The following is a 17,343-nucleotide window of genomic DNA, read 5'->3' on the forward strand; positions in this document are numbered from 1 at the left end:
TGTTGTCATATTACCAGGTCACCAAATGCTGAAGTTAAAGTTCAGAAATAGGGATGTCAGGGCACCCGGGTGGCTCAGTCAGTTTGGTGTCTGACTCTTGATATCAGCTCTGGTTGTGATCCCAGGGTCATGGGATCGAGCCCTGTGATGGGCCCTGCACTGAGTGTGGAGCCTGCTTGGAATTCTCTCTCTCTCTCTCTCTCTCTCTCTCTCTCTCTCTCTCTCTCTCTCTCTCCCCCTCTGCCCCTCTGAAGTGTGCTCTCTCTTTCTCTCTCTCTCTCTCAAATGAAAGAAAAAAAAAGAAGAAATAGGGATGTCATGTGGACAACCTGACAGCTCTGACAAGAACTTATAGGATCAACAACTTTTGAGAAGTTTCCTCAGCCAGTATTGAGTCCTAAGTATTCTGAGACTAGAAAGGATACTGTGAACATACTCAGATTTAATCAATTCAAGTAAGTAATTCATATTTAAGAAATTTAAAAAATGTAATAAATATAAAACTAATCTGGGGCACCTGGGTGGCTCAGTCAGTTGAGTCTCTGATTCTTGATTTTGGTTCAGGTCATGATCTCACGGTTCGTGGGTTTGAGCCCCGCATAGGGCTCCATGCTGACAGCACACAGCTTGCTTGGGATTCTCTCTCTCCCTCTCTCTACCCCTCCCCTGCTCATAACTCTCTTTCTCTCTCTCTAAATAAATAAAAATTAATGAAAAAGTAAATAAAACTAACCTATAAAGCCAGATTTACTCCTTTATAATGGTAGGAAGAACTTGGGTGATGAAGTCAGCATAACCGGGTTCTGATCCAGCCTCACCACTACTAACTGTGAGGGCAAGTTACTGAGTATCTCTGAGACTCAGTGTTTGCATCTGTGAAATGCAACATCATGAGGATTAAAAGAAATATATAAAGTACCTAGCACAATGCCCAGTATTAGCGCATGGTGGCTGGCTATTATGATGAGCATGATGATGATAACAATGAGGAGGAGGGGTTGGGGGGAGAAGAAGGAGGAAGGGGTGGCTGTAGGAATCACAGGGATTAAAGACTCTGTTGGCTGATCCGCATATTTTCTTCTTGAGTTCAAAGACATTCAAGACAGAATTAGAAGGCACTTGTGTACAAGACAATCAGAGCAAAGTGAATTAAATGGAATATTACAAAAGCTTAAACCTTCATGCCATCAGGATCTGGTAGATTCATCTGTACTCTAGGTCCTTACCCATTTGGGAGATAGGATAAGTTTTTTTTTTTCTATTCCAGTGCCTAGAACACTGCTTGGCAAATGGCACTTGACTAATAGTTAATGAATAAATACGTTGAGTACCCCAGTCCCAACAGTGCAAGAGATAGTGATAATTCCTTTATTTTTGGTTCACCTATTTCTGAATTCAACAAAGGTATTGCTCACTTCTATTTCTCTCCAATCCCCACACTATATGAACACAGAATTTCTTCAGTAATATAATCAAGGGATCCACAGATTTCTCTGTTACATCAATCACATTTAGACGTTGTCTAATTAAACTCAAATCACTTTGTCATTCCCTGCAATCATATTTCCAAATTCTGCAAGTTCTGCCTTATAACCTAACATATGCTTATGATAGAGACTGGCTAGATGCTCCTGAAACTCATATTTTCTTTGTTCTGGAACACAGCTAGATTACATTTCTCATGACCAATTCAGTTATGTGTGGCTACATTATGGAGCTCTAACCAGTGGAATGTGTGCACAAGTGATTTACATTTCCAAGCTTGGCCCTTAAAAGTACCTATTTGCAATTCAGTTCTCTATCTTCCTTTGTCCAAATGAATGTAGAGAATCTAGTGGTCCTAGAAGATGGTGGAGTCAATGAAAGGAAAAGCCCTGGTTCCCAGAAAAGTCACATGGAGCACAGATTTCCTTCCTCCTCACCATCACATGTATACATGTCTACCCTCATTGGATTGTGACATGAATGAGAAATATATTTTTATACTATTAAGTCACTGAGATTTGGGGGGTTATTTTTTATGGTGGTTAGCCTGTCCTGAGTAATTAGAACTATACTTATATCACTCTACTGACTTTTTTTTAAAATATATATACACCTTGAGTACTTGGAATGGTTCATTTTTGTCCTGTAGTCTATATTTACATGGTTACCTAAGCATAGCCTTTTTCTTCTGTTCTTCTAGTCACCCATATAACCAAATCGATCAATAAGCAATCAATTTTTCCCCTAAAATTCCATTTGTCTTCCTTCCCATTACCTATGTTTTGTTTAATAGAACTCTGATTTTCCCACCTGGATCACTAAAACAGCCCCCTATATTTTCTGCTTGCCCCGAGTCTTTCATTCCTTCAATTCATCTCCAAGTCCTTGCCAGAGTGATCTTTCTGACACGAAAATCTGATTTGGTCATTCTTTTGCTAGGAATTCCGTAAGTCCCTATCACCTCTTGATTAATATCTAACTAAATGAGCCTTCTTTTAGAGTCTTTTTGCTTGTTTCTCCCTCATCATACACCCTGAATATTATGGCTCAATGGTTCCCAAGTGTGAATCTAAAATACCTAGGTTCTGGGGCACCTGGGTGGCTCAGTGGGTGAAGTGTTTCGGCTCAGGTCATGATCTCATGGTTCATGAGTTCGAGGACTGCATCAGGCTGTCTGCTGAAAGCACAAAGTCCACTTTGGATCTTCTATCCCCGTCTCTCTGCCCCTCCCCTACTTATGCTCTCTGTTTCACCCAAAATAAATAAATAAACTTAAAAAAATAATAATAAAATAAAATACCTAGGTCCCCAGACATCATGGAAGAGTTCTGGAACACACAAAAAAAGTGGTCTAGGCCATTATTTGTTGATTGAACAAATGATACAGCTTGAATATATATGCATTACAATTAAATTAGTTAATGTACATAATGCATGCAATAGAGATCAGCTATTGTTAACACCGTCATCTTCCAAATGTATGTATTTGCTACTGTGATTAACAAAATAAAAATTTACTTAAATATAACTATTTGCAATATATTTCTCAATCATAGGATGTTAAAATATAACTACTGTCATGTGCATCAGGGGCTCAACATTTTGAAGTTAAAACACCCTTGACTGTTTGGGAACTACTACTCTAGCATCCCAAGCTATTTGCAATTCCTTGAACGGACAGTGACATTGATTCTAAAAATGTGGTGGATTCTGTGGCTTGGCTTGCTCAACTTCTCTAGAAAGCTGATGCTACTTTTCTCAACTTTTTTTCCTAAGTTTTATTTATTTATTTATTTTTAAGTAATCTCTATACCCAACATGGGGCTTGAACTCACGTGCCCAAGATCAAGAGTAACATACTCTACTGACTGAGCCAGCTAGGCGTCCCTTGACTTCTTTTGCAGCAAGAGTTTTAAATGCATAAAATAGATGTACCCCTGTGAGATGTAGATATTTAAAACAGAGCTGAGGCCATGGTCTTGCTCTCCTGCCTTTTTTTCTACTGGCTAGCAATTTTGTAGAGATCCTTTTCCCTGGCAGAGTTCCAGCAGCAGCATCAGTGGATGGCAATGTGTTCTTGGACTGAATAATTCCAGTCATGGCCTCAGTATGACAGTACTGTAGTCTTTTGGGAATCAGTCCTGGTGGGCCAGCCCGTAGCCTATTTTTCTGGCCCTTCCATAATTTTGTCCTAATTATCCATGCATCCTAAGTCCTTTCCTTCTTAAAATGACTACTTTGGTTTCTCTTTCCTACATTGAATCCTGACAAATACAGATCTTGGAAAATATAGTAGTTTCCCTCCCACCCCCCACACCCCCCCACTGCTTATCCATGGGGGATACATTCCAAGACCTCCAGTGGATGCCTGAAACCATAGATAGTACCAAACTACCAAACCCTATATACATGCATATATGTATATATGACTTTTATATATATATGTTTTTACCTACACATATACACGTATGATAAATTTTAATGTGCAAATTAGGCACAGTTAGAGATCAACAATAATAATAAAATAGAACAATTGTAACAATATACTGTAATAGAAGTTACATGAATGTGGGCTTTCTCTCTCAAAAGATCTTATTGCATTGTAATCACCCTTCCTATGATGATGTGGGATGATAAAATGCTTACGTAATGAGAGGAAGTGAGGCGAATAACACAGGATTGTGATGTAGCATTAGGCTACTACTGACCTTCTGATGATACATTAGGAGGAGGATCATCTGCTTCCGGACCACGGTTGACTGAAGGTAACTGAAACCACAGAAAGCAAGGCCACAGATAAGGGTGGACTACTGTATTGCTCTAATATGAAATGTATGTTCCCTCCCCAAACTTCATCCTCTTCCAATCCGCAGTTCAAGTGTCTTCCTAGGAAGCCTCACCAACCCCTCAGCTGAGCCAAATACTTTCCTTTTTGCCCCAGTCATAATCTTAGGGTGGTGCTTCTTCCTACTATAGAATAATGGTTTATATTTGCCTATTACTTGTCTCTAAAAATGAACTAGTCAAGCTACTTTTCATTAGTTACGCTTTCCCAGGCAGGTGCACCATAAGGACTTGTGGAGTGAATGAATGAACAAATGAACAAATAGGAATGTCCAAAAATAACAAGAACCAACGAGTAACCAATCCATAAAGGAGGAAATGCAGCAACATGGGAGAAGACATGTGTAGTTTTCTTGGTACCCTGTGCAAGTATATGTAAAATAAGGCAGAGCTGAAATGCCATGAGTCTACATATGTTCTCCTTAGACCCCTAACAAAGACACCCATATGGTCTGGACCAGGGATTGGCAACTTTTTCTGTAAAGGGACAGACAGTAAATATTTTAGGCTTTGTGGGCCATATGATTTCTGTCACAACTACGCAACTTGGCTATTTTTGAGAGAAAGTGGTCATATACATAAGCAGATAATATATAAGTAATGGGAGTAGGTGTGTTCCACTAAACCTTTATCTATGAACATTGAACTAGGAGTTTCATATAATTTTCACGTGTCACAAAATATTACTCTTTTGATTTTTCTCAACTGTTAACAAATGTAAAAACCATATAAAAACAGGTTTGGGGGGAAGGAGGGAAGGGAAAGCAGATTTGGCCTCCAGGCAGATCCCTAGTTTGCCAATCCTTAGTTCAGAAGATTAAGGAAAGGTGTGGGTTTGCGGAATGGAGACATTTGATATTTTTTTAGTAGACTTTTGTGTGCATTTCAATTTCTTGCCATGTAAAATGGAGGTTATAATATATACTTATATTACTAATATAATTAACTCTGATATAAAAATAATGATGATAAGTAAAAATGGGGGCTTTGAGACCTTGAGGGCATGCCTTTGTCACTTGTAGGTCTCTCTAGGTTTATAAATACTGAAATATTTTAAGTGTTTGATAGATAACATCTGATGGTAAGGCCCTGAAATTCCATGTATATGGCAAAAATGCTGATGAGCAGGGGCGCCTGGCTGGCTCAGTCAGTAGAGCATGCGACTCTTGGTCTCAGGGTCGTGAGTCCAAATTCCACATTGAGAAGAGAGGTTACTTAAAAAAACTAGAGAAATCAAATAAATGTAGGATCTCTTTTTTAAAAAAATACTGATGAGCAGTATGTGGTAAGAAAGCATTCTTCCCTTCATTTATACCATGAAAAGTAAAGAGGCACAAATAGTATGAGGAAGATTACCACTCCACTTTTGTTCCTATCCAAAAATGGACAAATCACCTTAATTGCAGTTTTCAATAAAGTAGATGTCAAGAGATTAGAGGCCCACACATTATACCTGTTTTAGTTTCTAGGAGAGAAATTTTCTTGGAGCTTTTCAAAGACTCACAAAATTAGAGAGGTGGAGGAGATACCTCCTCCCACCTGCAATTCCCAGCTAAGAAAGTCTTGGACACAGAACTGTCTCATGATAGCTAGTGGGCAGACCCCAGACTCTGAATTCCACTGCAGGGATCTTCCTCCATTATTAGCCTTAAGAAAAAAATATGCTACTTTGTTTTAATAAAAATTGTCTAAAGTTAAGCCAATCATGGCTTTATAACTAAATCACATATGTTTCCCTGAGTTGCAAAGGATTTCTGTTACATAAAACACAGAGATGTAGCATAAGAAGCCCTAATTTCTCCTCTTTTATTGATAATATTTCCCAAGGTCTTGAGACATGAAACCAAAGGGAGAAAGGGAAAAACATTCTATGGCCTTAGAGACAACAGGTGAGTCAGGTCAAAAAGAAAATCAACATTAGAGACTGTTAAAAACTGAGAACAAACTGAGGGTTGATGGGGGGTGGGAGGGAGGGCAGGGTGGGTGATGGGTATTGAGGAGGGCACCTTTTGGGATGAGCACTGGGTGTTGTATGGAAACCAATTTGACAGTAAATTTCATATATTAAAAAATAAAAAAAAAAAAAAAAAAAAAAAAAAAAACAAAACAAAAAACAAAAAGAAAATCAACAAAAACAGTTCTTGCCACCGAATGGGTGAGCATTACTAAATTCCTTCTGCTGGCTTTGCTGCTGCATTTGAAAAATTAAAGAATGAGGCTCCACTTCCTTTAGGCATTCCAGCCTCTCACGTTTACCTAGTTACCCAAGGATAGTGAACTCTGTATGACTTCATGGCATTTCCCATTCTCTCTGTGTTTAAACAATAGAGTAAGGCCTATCGTGATCATCCCCATTTAAAATTGGAACACCTCTACGCCCACACACAGTCTCCCTTCCCCTGTTCTCTCTTTTTCCATAACACTTATCCTGTTGGCATATTATGTAATTAGCTTATTTACTCTGTCGTCTATTATATTGCTCCCCTCAATTAGAATGTAAGCTCCATAAGGGCAAGTATTTTTATCTGTTTTGTTCTCTGATTTGACTAGTGCACCTTGCACAGAGCATGCACTCAGGAAATATTTGCTGAAAAAAAGAAACTGAGAAAATGAAGAATAGGAAGTTAGGCACATCTCGACATATCACATGGTTACATTCAAAAAAGTCTTGGACAAGGTGCAAAGCAAAGATGGAGACAATAGAATCCTAAGAAGACAGAAGAAAGAAGTCTGAGTGAAAGCTACTGTATGCCAGGCATAACACAAAGAGCTTTCTATCCATCATCTTACTCTTCTCCCCACAGCTACGATCAATCTACCTTACAGTTGATAAAACTGAGGCTATAGAACTTGTATGGGTTCACACATCTGGTGAGGGGTGGACCCAAGACTAAAAAAACCCACATCTGACTCCAAAGCCCATGTGTGTAACACTGTTTGGTGCAGACTATGTAATTCTATCCTGTGGAGTGTGGATGGGGCCATCTTAGCACATAGGCCAAATTTTACTAAAGTGGCTAAGTGGACAGGTTTCTTTTGTAGGACACTAGCTGATTCATGTGGAAGAGATTTTGCTTTCCTGAGTTGCAATCTCCAAATTTACTACCTAAAGAATGTCTATTTAGGAGGTACCTGGCTGGCTCAGTTGGTAGAGCATGTGAATCTTGATCTCAGGGTTGTAAGTTCGAGCTCTATGTTGGGTGTAGAGATTACTTAAAAATAAAATCTTAAAAAAAAAAAAATCTAGGAGGATCTCCTAAAAATATTCTCTTTTTTTTTAAAGTTTATTCATTTATTCATTTTGAGAGTGAGACAGACACAGAGCACATGAGTGGGGGAGGGGCAGAGAGAGAAGGAGAGAGAGAGAATCCCAAGCAGGCTCCACATTGCCAGTGCAGAGCCTAACATGGGGCTTGAATCCATGAATTCATGGTTTGTGGGTTTGAGCCTTGCATGGGGCTCTGTGCTGACATCTCGGAGCCTGGAGCCTGGAGCCTGGAACCTGGAACCTGGAGCCTGAAGCCTGCTTCAGATTCTGTGTGTGTCTCTCTCTGCCCCTCTCCTGCTTGCACTCTGTCTCTCTCTCTCTCAAAAATAAATAAACATTAAAAAAAAATTAAGGGGCCATTGGGTAGCTCAGTCAGTTAAGCCTCTGACTTTAGCTCAGGTCATGATATTGCGATTCCTGAGCTCGAGCCCTATGTCGGGCTCTGTGCTGACAGCTCAGAGCTTGGAGCCTGCTTCAGATTCTGTATTTCCCTTTCTCTCTCTGCCTCTCCCCTGCTTGCAGACAGACAGACACACACACACACACACACACACACACACACTGTCTCTTTCTCAAAAATAATTAAACGTCAAAAAAAATTTTTTAAAGGTAAATCACCATTGTTTCACCAACCAATCACCGAAACCACAGAACTTCAAATATCCAAATCTGTCATGTTGTCTGGGCAGTAGAAAATGGCTTAGCAAGCTCAGTGTTCAACATATTGGGGGCAGCAGGCATCAGATCTGCCTCCATGGCTCATGCGTCTCTTTGCCTGTAACCATGTAGGTCAGGCAATGTAAAGGTAGAGACCTTGCCCCTGCCTTCATAGGTGTCTTTCCCTCCCTCTCCTCCACCCCGAAACTCCCATTGACACTTTTACACGTACACAGTATTTCTTTTCTGTTTACAAACTGGAACGTGGAAATATAATTTTTTACTGTCTTCATGGCTAACAAATTTCTTCTAGAAGCAGAGTGAGGGAGCAAGTGCAGGTATCTGGCCTGACGTGATCAAAATGGATCTTGAGTAGTGATCAGGACAGAAGGGTCAGGGATATGTAGGTTGGGGATAGCATGGGAATCTATGCCAGGAGTATGTAAGACTTTAAGGATTGGGGAAAGAAAGGCCAGATTTAGCAAGTTCAACTATGGAGAAGTTTGTGTAAACCAGGGGTTCCCCATGGACTCCAATCATACATCTATTACATTTGCCCCACCCTCAGCCCTACCACAGTAACAAGGATAAGGTAATAGTTTAGCTGTTACCACCACAAGCAGGGAAAGGCAAATGTTTCTGAAGGCTATGAGAGAAAGTAAATCATTATTAATCAAGTGATTTGGAATGGTGGTTAAGGCATAGAGAACAAAAAGCTTTATGTCCTGTGAAGATGTTAGGGTGTGTCCCATAAATGTTTCACACAAGTTACTATTTAAAGAAGAAGCACAACCTGACAGAAGGAGCTTCCAGAGTACAGCTCACATGTGTGTGGTCTAGTCATTCTTAAACTGAGGTGTTGATAAAATTCAGCTGGGTTGGTATATTTATTTGAAATTCAGAGACTTCTTCACACGTCAGGGCCAGGAATCTGAATTTTAAACAAGTCACCTGGGTGATTCTGATGAACCACATTTTGAAAAATGCTATCATAAGACTGCTGAGTGCTAAGGGTGCAGCGGTAATGTGGAGCTAAAAACGAATTCTTGTTCTACTACTGACACGTTAAGAATCCTAAACAAGTTAAGCCAGAAGTGCATAAATACTCTGAAATTCTTCAGTGTTACCTAAATAATTGTGAACACCACTATGTTGTAAAAAAACAAAAACAAAAACCAAGAAACCAGAAGGAAATATTTAGTTCTTTCCATCCATTGCAATTACTGTGCCACCATATTAAATTTTAGCAATCTTCAAAGAATAGTCCACCCAAATTTCTCAAGCATTTCAATGATCACCCCATGGGAAATAAAATTTCTATTTATCTTCCAGTGCTCCATATCATTGGACACAAAACATTCCTCTATATAACAATCCTTAGTTAAACAAAAGCTACTATTTATCGTCAGGGATTGTTTTTACATGCAGCATCTTGTTTAATCCCCACAACAAGCTGTAGAGGTAGGAATCACACTAATCCCCATCTTCCAGTTTAGGAAACTGAGGCCTCAGGCTTGGTAGGTTTAGGAAGTTTGTCCAAGGTCATACAACTAACTAGTAAGTAGCAGAAGCAGTGTTCGGATTCAGATCTTTCTGACTCCAGAAGCCCCAGCTCTTAAGCTCTAAGCAATTCTGCCTCCACTGGGAGCCTCAGTTCACACACACCCTATGAACATGCACAGATAAAGCAAATATCAATACAAATTGCAAAGCTTACTGAGGATACACGATCCCAGTAGAGTAACAGGTCTCTTCCATAAGAAATGACATAAAATCAAAATGTAATTATGCCTCTCCAAAATATAAAAAAATCTAAAATCTACATCAATATCCAGTGTTTGTCATTCTTACCAAACATGATTTAACTATGGAAATAGTCATTCTTATTGCTAGCACATAAACTTTCTTTTTTGTTCAATGTAGCTGCCACCTGAAATCTCCTGTGTGTAGTATTTCCTGACATATCTTCTTATAATTACTAATACTTCTAAACTTTTTTTTCCTGAATATTCCTAATACCTTTAGCCTTTTATTGAAATTTCTGAAGCAAACAAAATAATCTTGGGGCGCCTGGGTGGCTCAGTTGGTTAAACATCTGACTTCCGTCATGTCATGATCTCACAGTTCGTGGGTTCCAGCCCGGTGCTGGGCTCTGTGCTGACAGCTAGGAACCTGGAGCCCGCTTTGAGTTCTGTGTCTCCCTCTCTCTCTCTGCCCTTCCCCTGCTCACTCTGTCTCTCTCAAAAGTAAAATAAACATTAAAAAAAATAATAATAATCTCTCCCAACCATTCACTACTACACACAAACCCTAGAATTTAAAAACGAATAAAACTGACCACAAAAATCATAAAAAGGACATGTACAAAAGTGCCATTTTCTTTCACTTAGAATATAAAGCCAACTTAAGATCTATATATCTCATAATTCATCCTTTTTCCTTACCTGACTAAAGAAAACCTCTTTACTCTTTAAAACAGCTAAACCTTGGGCAGCCTCAGATCCTGCAATTGTTCCTTCAGTTTTAGATTCTTCCAGCACTGCGAACTGGTTGTTCTGCCTCTCTTTCTGAATCCAAGGAGCATTGTTTTAAATGTTTATTTTATTTTTGAGAGAGAGAGTGAGAGTGCACATGCATGCGTGTGTTAGGGGGAAGGGCTGAGACACAGGGAGACAGAGAATCCCAAGCCGACTCCATGCTGTCAGTGCAGAGCCCAACGCCGGGCTCGAACTTGTGAGATCATGACCAGAGCTGGAATGCTTAACTGACTGAGCCACCTAGGCGCCCCCCAAGGAACGTTTTTTATTATGTTGTATATCACATCTGTCTCCACTGCTAGAACATAAGCAGGAACTGCATCTGCCTGGTGTCTCTTGCAAGAGCCACCATACCTGGCAAAGAGAAGGCACTTAGTAAATGTTGAATGAATTAATGAATGATTGACCGCATGAAACTAGTGGCTCCTAGAACTTGGTTCTTTCTTCCAACCTCACCGAAATAATAGGTGCGCTTTACTGAATGCCTCTTTCTTCTTTACTTCACTCAGGATTGCAAAGCCATGATTTCTCAGATGACCACCAAGACCATGGACCAACACTTCTCCATTCATCACTTTGAGATAACTTTCCAATTGGTGGCTCCCATTCTTTTGGAGTGCTAGAGACCACTCCAATCTGTGAAGGTTGGGAGATCCAGCCCCCAAATTAGGAAGGGAAGCCTTGATGGAGTGGTGGAGGATGAAAAAGTGAAGGCTTTCTGCTGCCTGTTTTTCTCCTCTAAACAGAAGCAAGTCTGCCTGGAGAGAAGGAACTCTGGGACTCTACTTCGCAATTAAGGCTCGGTAGGAAGGACACACATTGTCTAAGTCAGGATGATGACAGGATACCTGTTCGTGTGCAGCCACTGACTTGGTGATGTCTACAGTAGTTGGGCACTTAGAAGGCAGAGAGACCCTTATCCCTCTGTCCAAGGCTAGGGACCCAGGTACTGCTGAAGAGGCTTTCTGTCTCTAATTCAGAATTATCTACTTAGAGAAAGGTTTTCTTGGTATTTACTGCCTCCGCCTCCCCAACCCTTCTTAGGTCACATCTGAATGCAAAGTCAGAGCCAAGGGTGGGTGGCTTCTGAACTCATCTCAGCCTTACTTCCTCAATTAAGTCTTTCTTCCTTCCCTTCCTGTTTCTTTCCTTCTTTTCTCTTTTTTCTCCCTTCTCCTTCAATGTGGTGACAAGCAAAGTAACTCATTTCAGTTTTTCTTTTTTTGAATACATCTGGCCAAAGGGCAGTACTTTAACAAACTTACAAGAGTCAATCTGAAATTTAGAAAGACAACTTCAGCAATTCAGCAGATTAGAAAGTTTGTTTTTAAATGAGGAAGAAGATAGTATTGTAAGAAAAAGTGTCAAGCGACAGAAAAGGAAACCATCCCTTTCCAAATAGCAAAGTACTCCTAAAACCTGGACTCAATTCTTCGGTAAAGAGACTTCAGCCTAATTTGAGGAAGTGTATTTAATGCCGCCTTTTCAAGCACCATCACATTGTTCTTTTTAAAGCTGTCCTTTCTGGTAGGTCAACTTCAATATATTTGCTTGTTTGTTTTCAGGAACTCCCATATGGTGAAGGTGAGCCTAGAGGTGAATTCATACAAAACCCATCATTCAACACAACCCTTCCCCTTCCCTTAGTTTTATCTCTTTTAGCTCAAGAAATCATTGTTTTAGTTAACTTCTCCATTGTATGCCTCTCCTGTCAGTCCTATTCCACTTCAGGAAAAAGCAACCTTTCTGCCAGCTGTACTTCCGGCATTGCAGCTGTACCTTCAATGTCCCCGGCCTAATGCCTACCTCCCAGGCCCGATAACTCCACTTCTTTTGGGGTTTAAATTATAGCTGTTGTCCCTTGCTGTAACCTTACCTGTGCAGTGAATCTAACAAATCCTCCTTTCTTCAGCTAGTTTGAGTAGCTTGCTATAAAATGTAACAGAAAGTAAAAAATATGTTAAAGAAAATTAAGAGACCACCTAGGCACTCTAAATGAGTTGAGAGATCCAAGATCTATTGAATAATATCTGAGAGTCTAGGGAAAACATGTAGTAAAATTTGAACTGTTGAAGACCAACTGAAATCCTCTCTGGAAGGAATCAAGGAATATAACAAATAAATGTACAGTATTAAGAAATCACTTACTTCTGAACATTATGTGGGTATGAAAACCAGGCCATAAACATTCTGAATAACTGCACTGAAATTTCTTAGGATTAAGAGGAAAAAGGTGGATTCTGCAAATTATAGGTGGTAAATGAGACACTGGGTCTAGATAAGATTCTAGAAAGTTCTAGGTAACAGAATTACTCCTTATAGCCTCCCATTCTGGTATTTACTTAAGAAAACTGTTTCTGTCCATAAACACCAAAAGGGCAGCCCTCTGAAAACAGGTGAATACTTGCCCCTGACCTGGGGACAAAGACAGCAATAAAGGTAATGCACTTTTGTTTCCAAGCCTAATTATTCTTATTGCCCTTGAGTTCTGCGAGAGACCCCAATATTTGCACAATTAACTTCCCCTTTTTCTTAAGCTTATCTGAGTGGCTTTATGGTCCTTGAAATGAAATGAAAGGTAGGTAAAGGAAGGAAGAAAAATCTGGGCACACTTAGACTCGGCATAGGGTCACTGAGACTAGCCTAAGCCTATTTTTCTTTTGTAACAGGGTTCATAACTTGATAGCTTAGTTGCACTGTGGCTGTTGGAGATGTTACAAATCTGTTTTCACCTGCCCAGCATCTATTTGCCTTCTCTTACTAGTACTACAATTTTACTTTGGGAAATGAAAATCCTTCTTCATATGCAAGCTTCCCTCCCCCCTTTTCTTTTTTTAAAGTTTACTTTTACTTTCAAAATATATTTGCTACATGCAAAAGAATAATGTAACATCTATGTAAGTTATCAAACCAACACCTGTGAGTCCACCAAGAACAAGAATGTTACCAATACGTTGCATCCACCTAAATTTTTCTCTCCAAACTCAACTCCCTGAAGCCTCCACCACTGGCCTATCTTCTCTACCCCAGGTAAACATGCAATCTGCTTGGGAGAGTCAAGCAAAATGTCATCTTCCATTAAACAGTTCTTTTTTGTTTTTAATATTTATTTTTGAGAGAAAAACAGAGAGAGAGAAAGAGATCAAGTGAGGGAGGGGCAGAGAGAGAGGGAGACACAGAATCTGAAGCAGGCTCCAGGCTCTGAGCAGTCAGCACAGAGTCCAACGCAGGGCTTGACCTTGTGGGGCTCAAACTCACCAAGCTCTAGATCATGACCTGAGCAGAAGTCAGACACTTAACTGACTGAGCCACCCAGGTGCTCTGCAAAATCTCCTCTTCTAACTGGACAAAGGGTGAACTTAAAACTTGGGTAAAGGTGATTGGACTCTTCCATTCTATTCTCTTTGGTGACATAAAGAAAGGATGGAAGGAGTTTGAGCAAATTCGTCATAATGAGAACAAAGATATTTTCACCTGAAAGTGATCTCCTTGAGTTGACAGTATTCTTGGGCTTTCTGGAATAAGTTCCCTAGCTTTTCTTTTATTTCTAAGAGCCATTCCATATCCTTCCAAAATTACCTGTTTTCACTGTAATTAATCAGTTAGTATATCCCATTCACCAAAGAATTCTTCTCTAACTAACATTAGTGAATGAAAATTATGAAAATTTCATAAAGCCTTTTCTTTGATAAAGCCACATCAGGTATTATCATGAGTGGGCTGCAAAAAAAAAAAAAAAAAAAAAAAAAGAAAGAAAGAAAAAAAGGTAGGATGAGAGTGAAATTGAAAAATAATGGTCACCTCTGAGGAGAAATGGAGAGGAATTGGAACACAGAAAGGGGGCTTCAGTTGTATATAAAATGTTTTATTTCTTTTTTCTTTCTTTTTTTTTTTTTTTTTTGCAAAGTAGGCTCCACTCCCAGCATGTAGCCCCACACAGGGCTTGAACTCATGACCCTGGGATCAAGACCTGAGCTGAGATCAAGACCTGAGCTGAGATCAAGAGTTGGATACTTAACTAACTGAGTCACCCATGTGTCCCTAAAATGTTTTATTTCTTATAAAGAAATCTAAGGCAATTAATAATATGTTAAGAAATAAAGTGTCTACGTTATCACCATATTAATCTTTATACATTTATTTAGGCTTAAACTTTTTTTTTTTAAGTCTTATTGTTTATTTTGAGAGACAGGCAGCAAGTGGGGGTGAGACAGAGACAGAGTGAGAATCCCAAGTAGGCTCTGCACTGTCTGATATGGGGCTCCATCTCTCAAAGCTAGAGACCATGACCTGAGCAGAAATCAAGAGTCAGACGCTTAACCAACTGAGCCACCCAGGCATCCCTTTAGTTTTAAATTTTTTTAATTTAGGTGAAATTAGGTGGCTCTATCACAGGTTCAAGAATTGTGGCCATGGGAGTGCCAATAAATAAATAATGTTAACCTTTTGGGAGATATGTGCTCTGGGTTCTGCCTTAGACAGTGCTTTAAACATGACTTGGAAAAATGTAGAGAAGGCATCAGATTTGTGAATGGATGAAAGACGGTGAGATCAATAGCAAACATGTTGAATGAAATAGCCAGCATACAAAAAAAAAAGTTAGCAAAAAAAAAGTTAGTAAGTGCTGAGCAAAGCTTTAACCCGTGTTGTTATAAATCCTGAGCCTCAATTCTTAACCACTGTATAACATCAGGGTTATACAGGCTTATGCCTCAGTTTCCCCAAAATAAATTATATAATACAGAATGGAGGAGGCATGGCTTAACAGCCCACATTTAAAAAAACATTTATTTTTCTTTTGTGAATAATAAATAAATCAGTTAGCAGAGAGATGTGACTGCCAAAAAAGCAAGTTCCATCTTAGGCTGCAGTAATAGAAATTTTGTATCAATGATAAGGGAGTCATGGTCATGCTGTACTCTACACTGCCTCAGTCTTCCCACCCCCACCCCCCACCTGCTCTAGATGTCCCACTTGAAGGAACACCAACAAAGACAATAGGCAGGGTTTGAGAGGAGACCAAGAATTGAAAATGGTGACCTACGAAGAATGTTCTAAGGAAATAAGACTGTCTGAAAAAGACACAACTCAAGGCAGGAGGGAACCATGATAGCTGTCTTCACATATTTCAAGTGCTACATGGAAGAGGGATTAGATTGTTCTGTGTGGTAACAAAGGAATAGGAAAAAGAACAATGGATAATACTTAGAGGAGAGAATTTATGTTAAATATCAGGAAGAACTCTGTGGTGGTCAAAACTGTTAGAAAATGAAATAGATGGCCTTGGGAAGAAGGGAGTTCCCAGGAGTTGGATGTGTCATATTAAATGGTCCTCATTGGGGGTATTGTTGAAGCTTGTCATGAGATGCTGGCTAGAAAGACCATCTAATGCTAATGTTAGTGCTTACTGGTTTTATTATCAAATCCATTAGTGTAAAATCTTCATCCACTTAGAGACCTATTTTTATGGTATGATCCTTAAGAGACTCCTTGGTGACTTCCCCTCCTTCTCTCTCCCAGGGCAGAGAGTTTGCAGAACTAGCTGTCTAGAACCTTAGTACTAATTCAGCTTTGCTACTAGTTGTATAATACTGAGGGAATCATTTACACATTACTTGCTTTAATTTTCTTCATCTTTAAAAAGAAAGTCCCTTTCTTTGTCTCACCTAGCTCATGTGGATATTAGTGAATATGCTAGGCCATCTCACATGTATCTAAGATATCTCAGATGGGTAACTCCCCATTTTGTGAGATACCCAACTTTCTCTGGCACCACTCTCATCTTTGTTCTCTTTGATCCTTCTTATAATTTATAGACTTTTAGTTTGTTTTTACTTCCTTTGTTCTTTGTTTTGCAAATCTTCCTTGAGTTACTGTTACATGTTAGGCAATGTGCACGTTATTATGCTAGCCACTGTTGTAAAATAAAACCATCAGCAAGACATCATCATTTCTTTAGGTGTTTCTTTTCTTTACACACAAATAATGTAATACAAGGCAAGGCATTTGAATGCCTTAAGAGTAATCTAGATCAAATGCCATAGAAGATCACAGGAGAGGGGGAATTCCAAGATACTTTGCCAAAAATCACTCTAGGAAAGCTGGATAATCTCTTCCTTCACTGCTATCTTCAACTCTGCTGGGATCTAGTATAAGGTGGTTCTCTTCACAATTAGGAATTTTTGCATTGGTGCTAAAAAGTGGTTCAACCGCCCGTTTCAATTTTTAGTCCCTTTGATTTGGCCTTGAGGAGAGAGGTATGCTCTATTTTTTTTTTTTTTTTCTTATAGAGGAAAAAAAATGGAAGCTAGCAAGGTCAAGTGCAAGTCAAAAATTGTTATTTAAGGCAGACCCTCATCACTGTAACGACCTAAAGTTTCCAAGGGCAAAACAAAGCTGGTCTCAAAAAGGGATTTATTACAAGTTTGCCTTTTTAGGTGCCTAGTAATGCTCACTCAATGGGATGTTTGCTTTAACCTGGGATCTGTCTGACATCCCTTTTAAGTACAGAGATGCTGGAATTGGCAGAATGGAGGCTAAAGGGAAATTACA

The 17,343-nt window shown here is 39.4% G+C and overlaps 1 long non-coding RNA gene across 1 annotated transcript; it reads left to right on the forward strand.

Moving 5' to 3' along the window:
- The first annotated feature begins 4,234 nt into the window (after positions 1 to 4,234).
- On the forward strand, positions 4,235 to 14,725 carry LOC122230173. The gene is made up of 3 exons (XR_006207328.1): positions 4,235 to 4,317; positions 11,301 to 12,318; positions 14,702 to 14,725. It is a non-coding gene; the product is annotated as an uncharacterized LOC122230173 (long non-coding RNA).
- Positions 14,726 to 17,343: the final 2,618 nt, after the last annotated feature.

Source organism: Panthera leo, chromosome C2 (genome assembly GCF_018350215.1).
Source record: "Panthera leo isolate Ple1 chromosome C2, P.leo_Ple1_pat1.1, whole genome shotgun sequence".
Classification (NCBI taxonomy): domain Eukaryota; kingdom Metazoa; phylum Chordata; class Mammalia; order Carnivora; family Felidae; genus Panthera; species Panthera leo.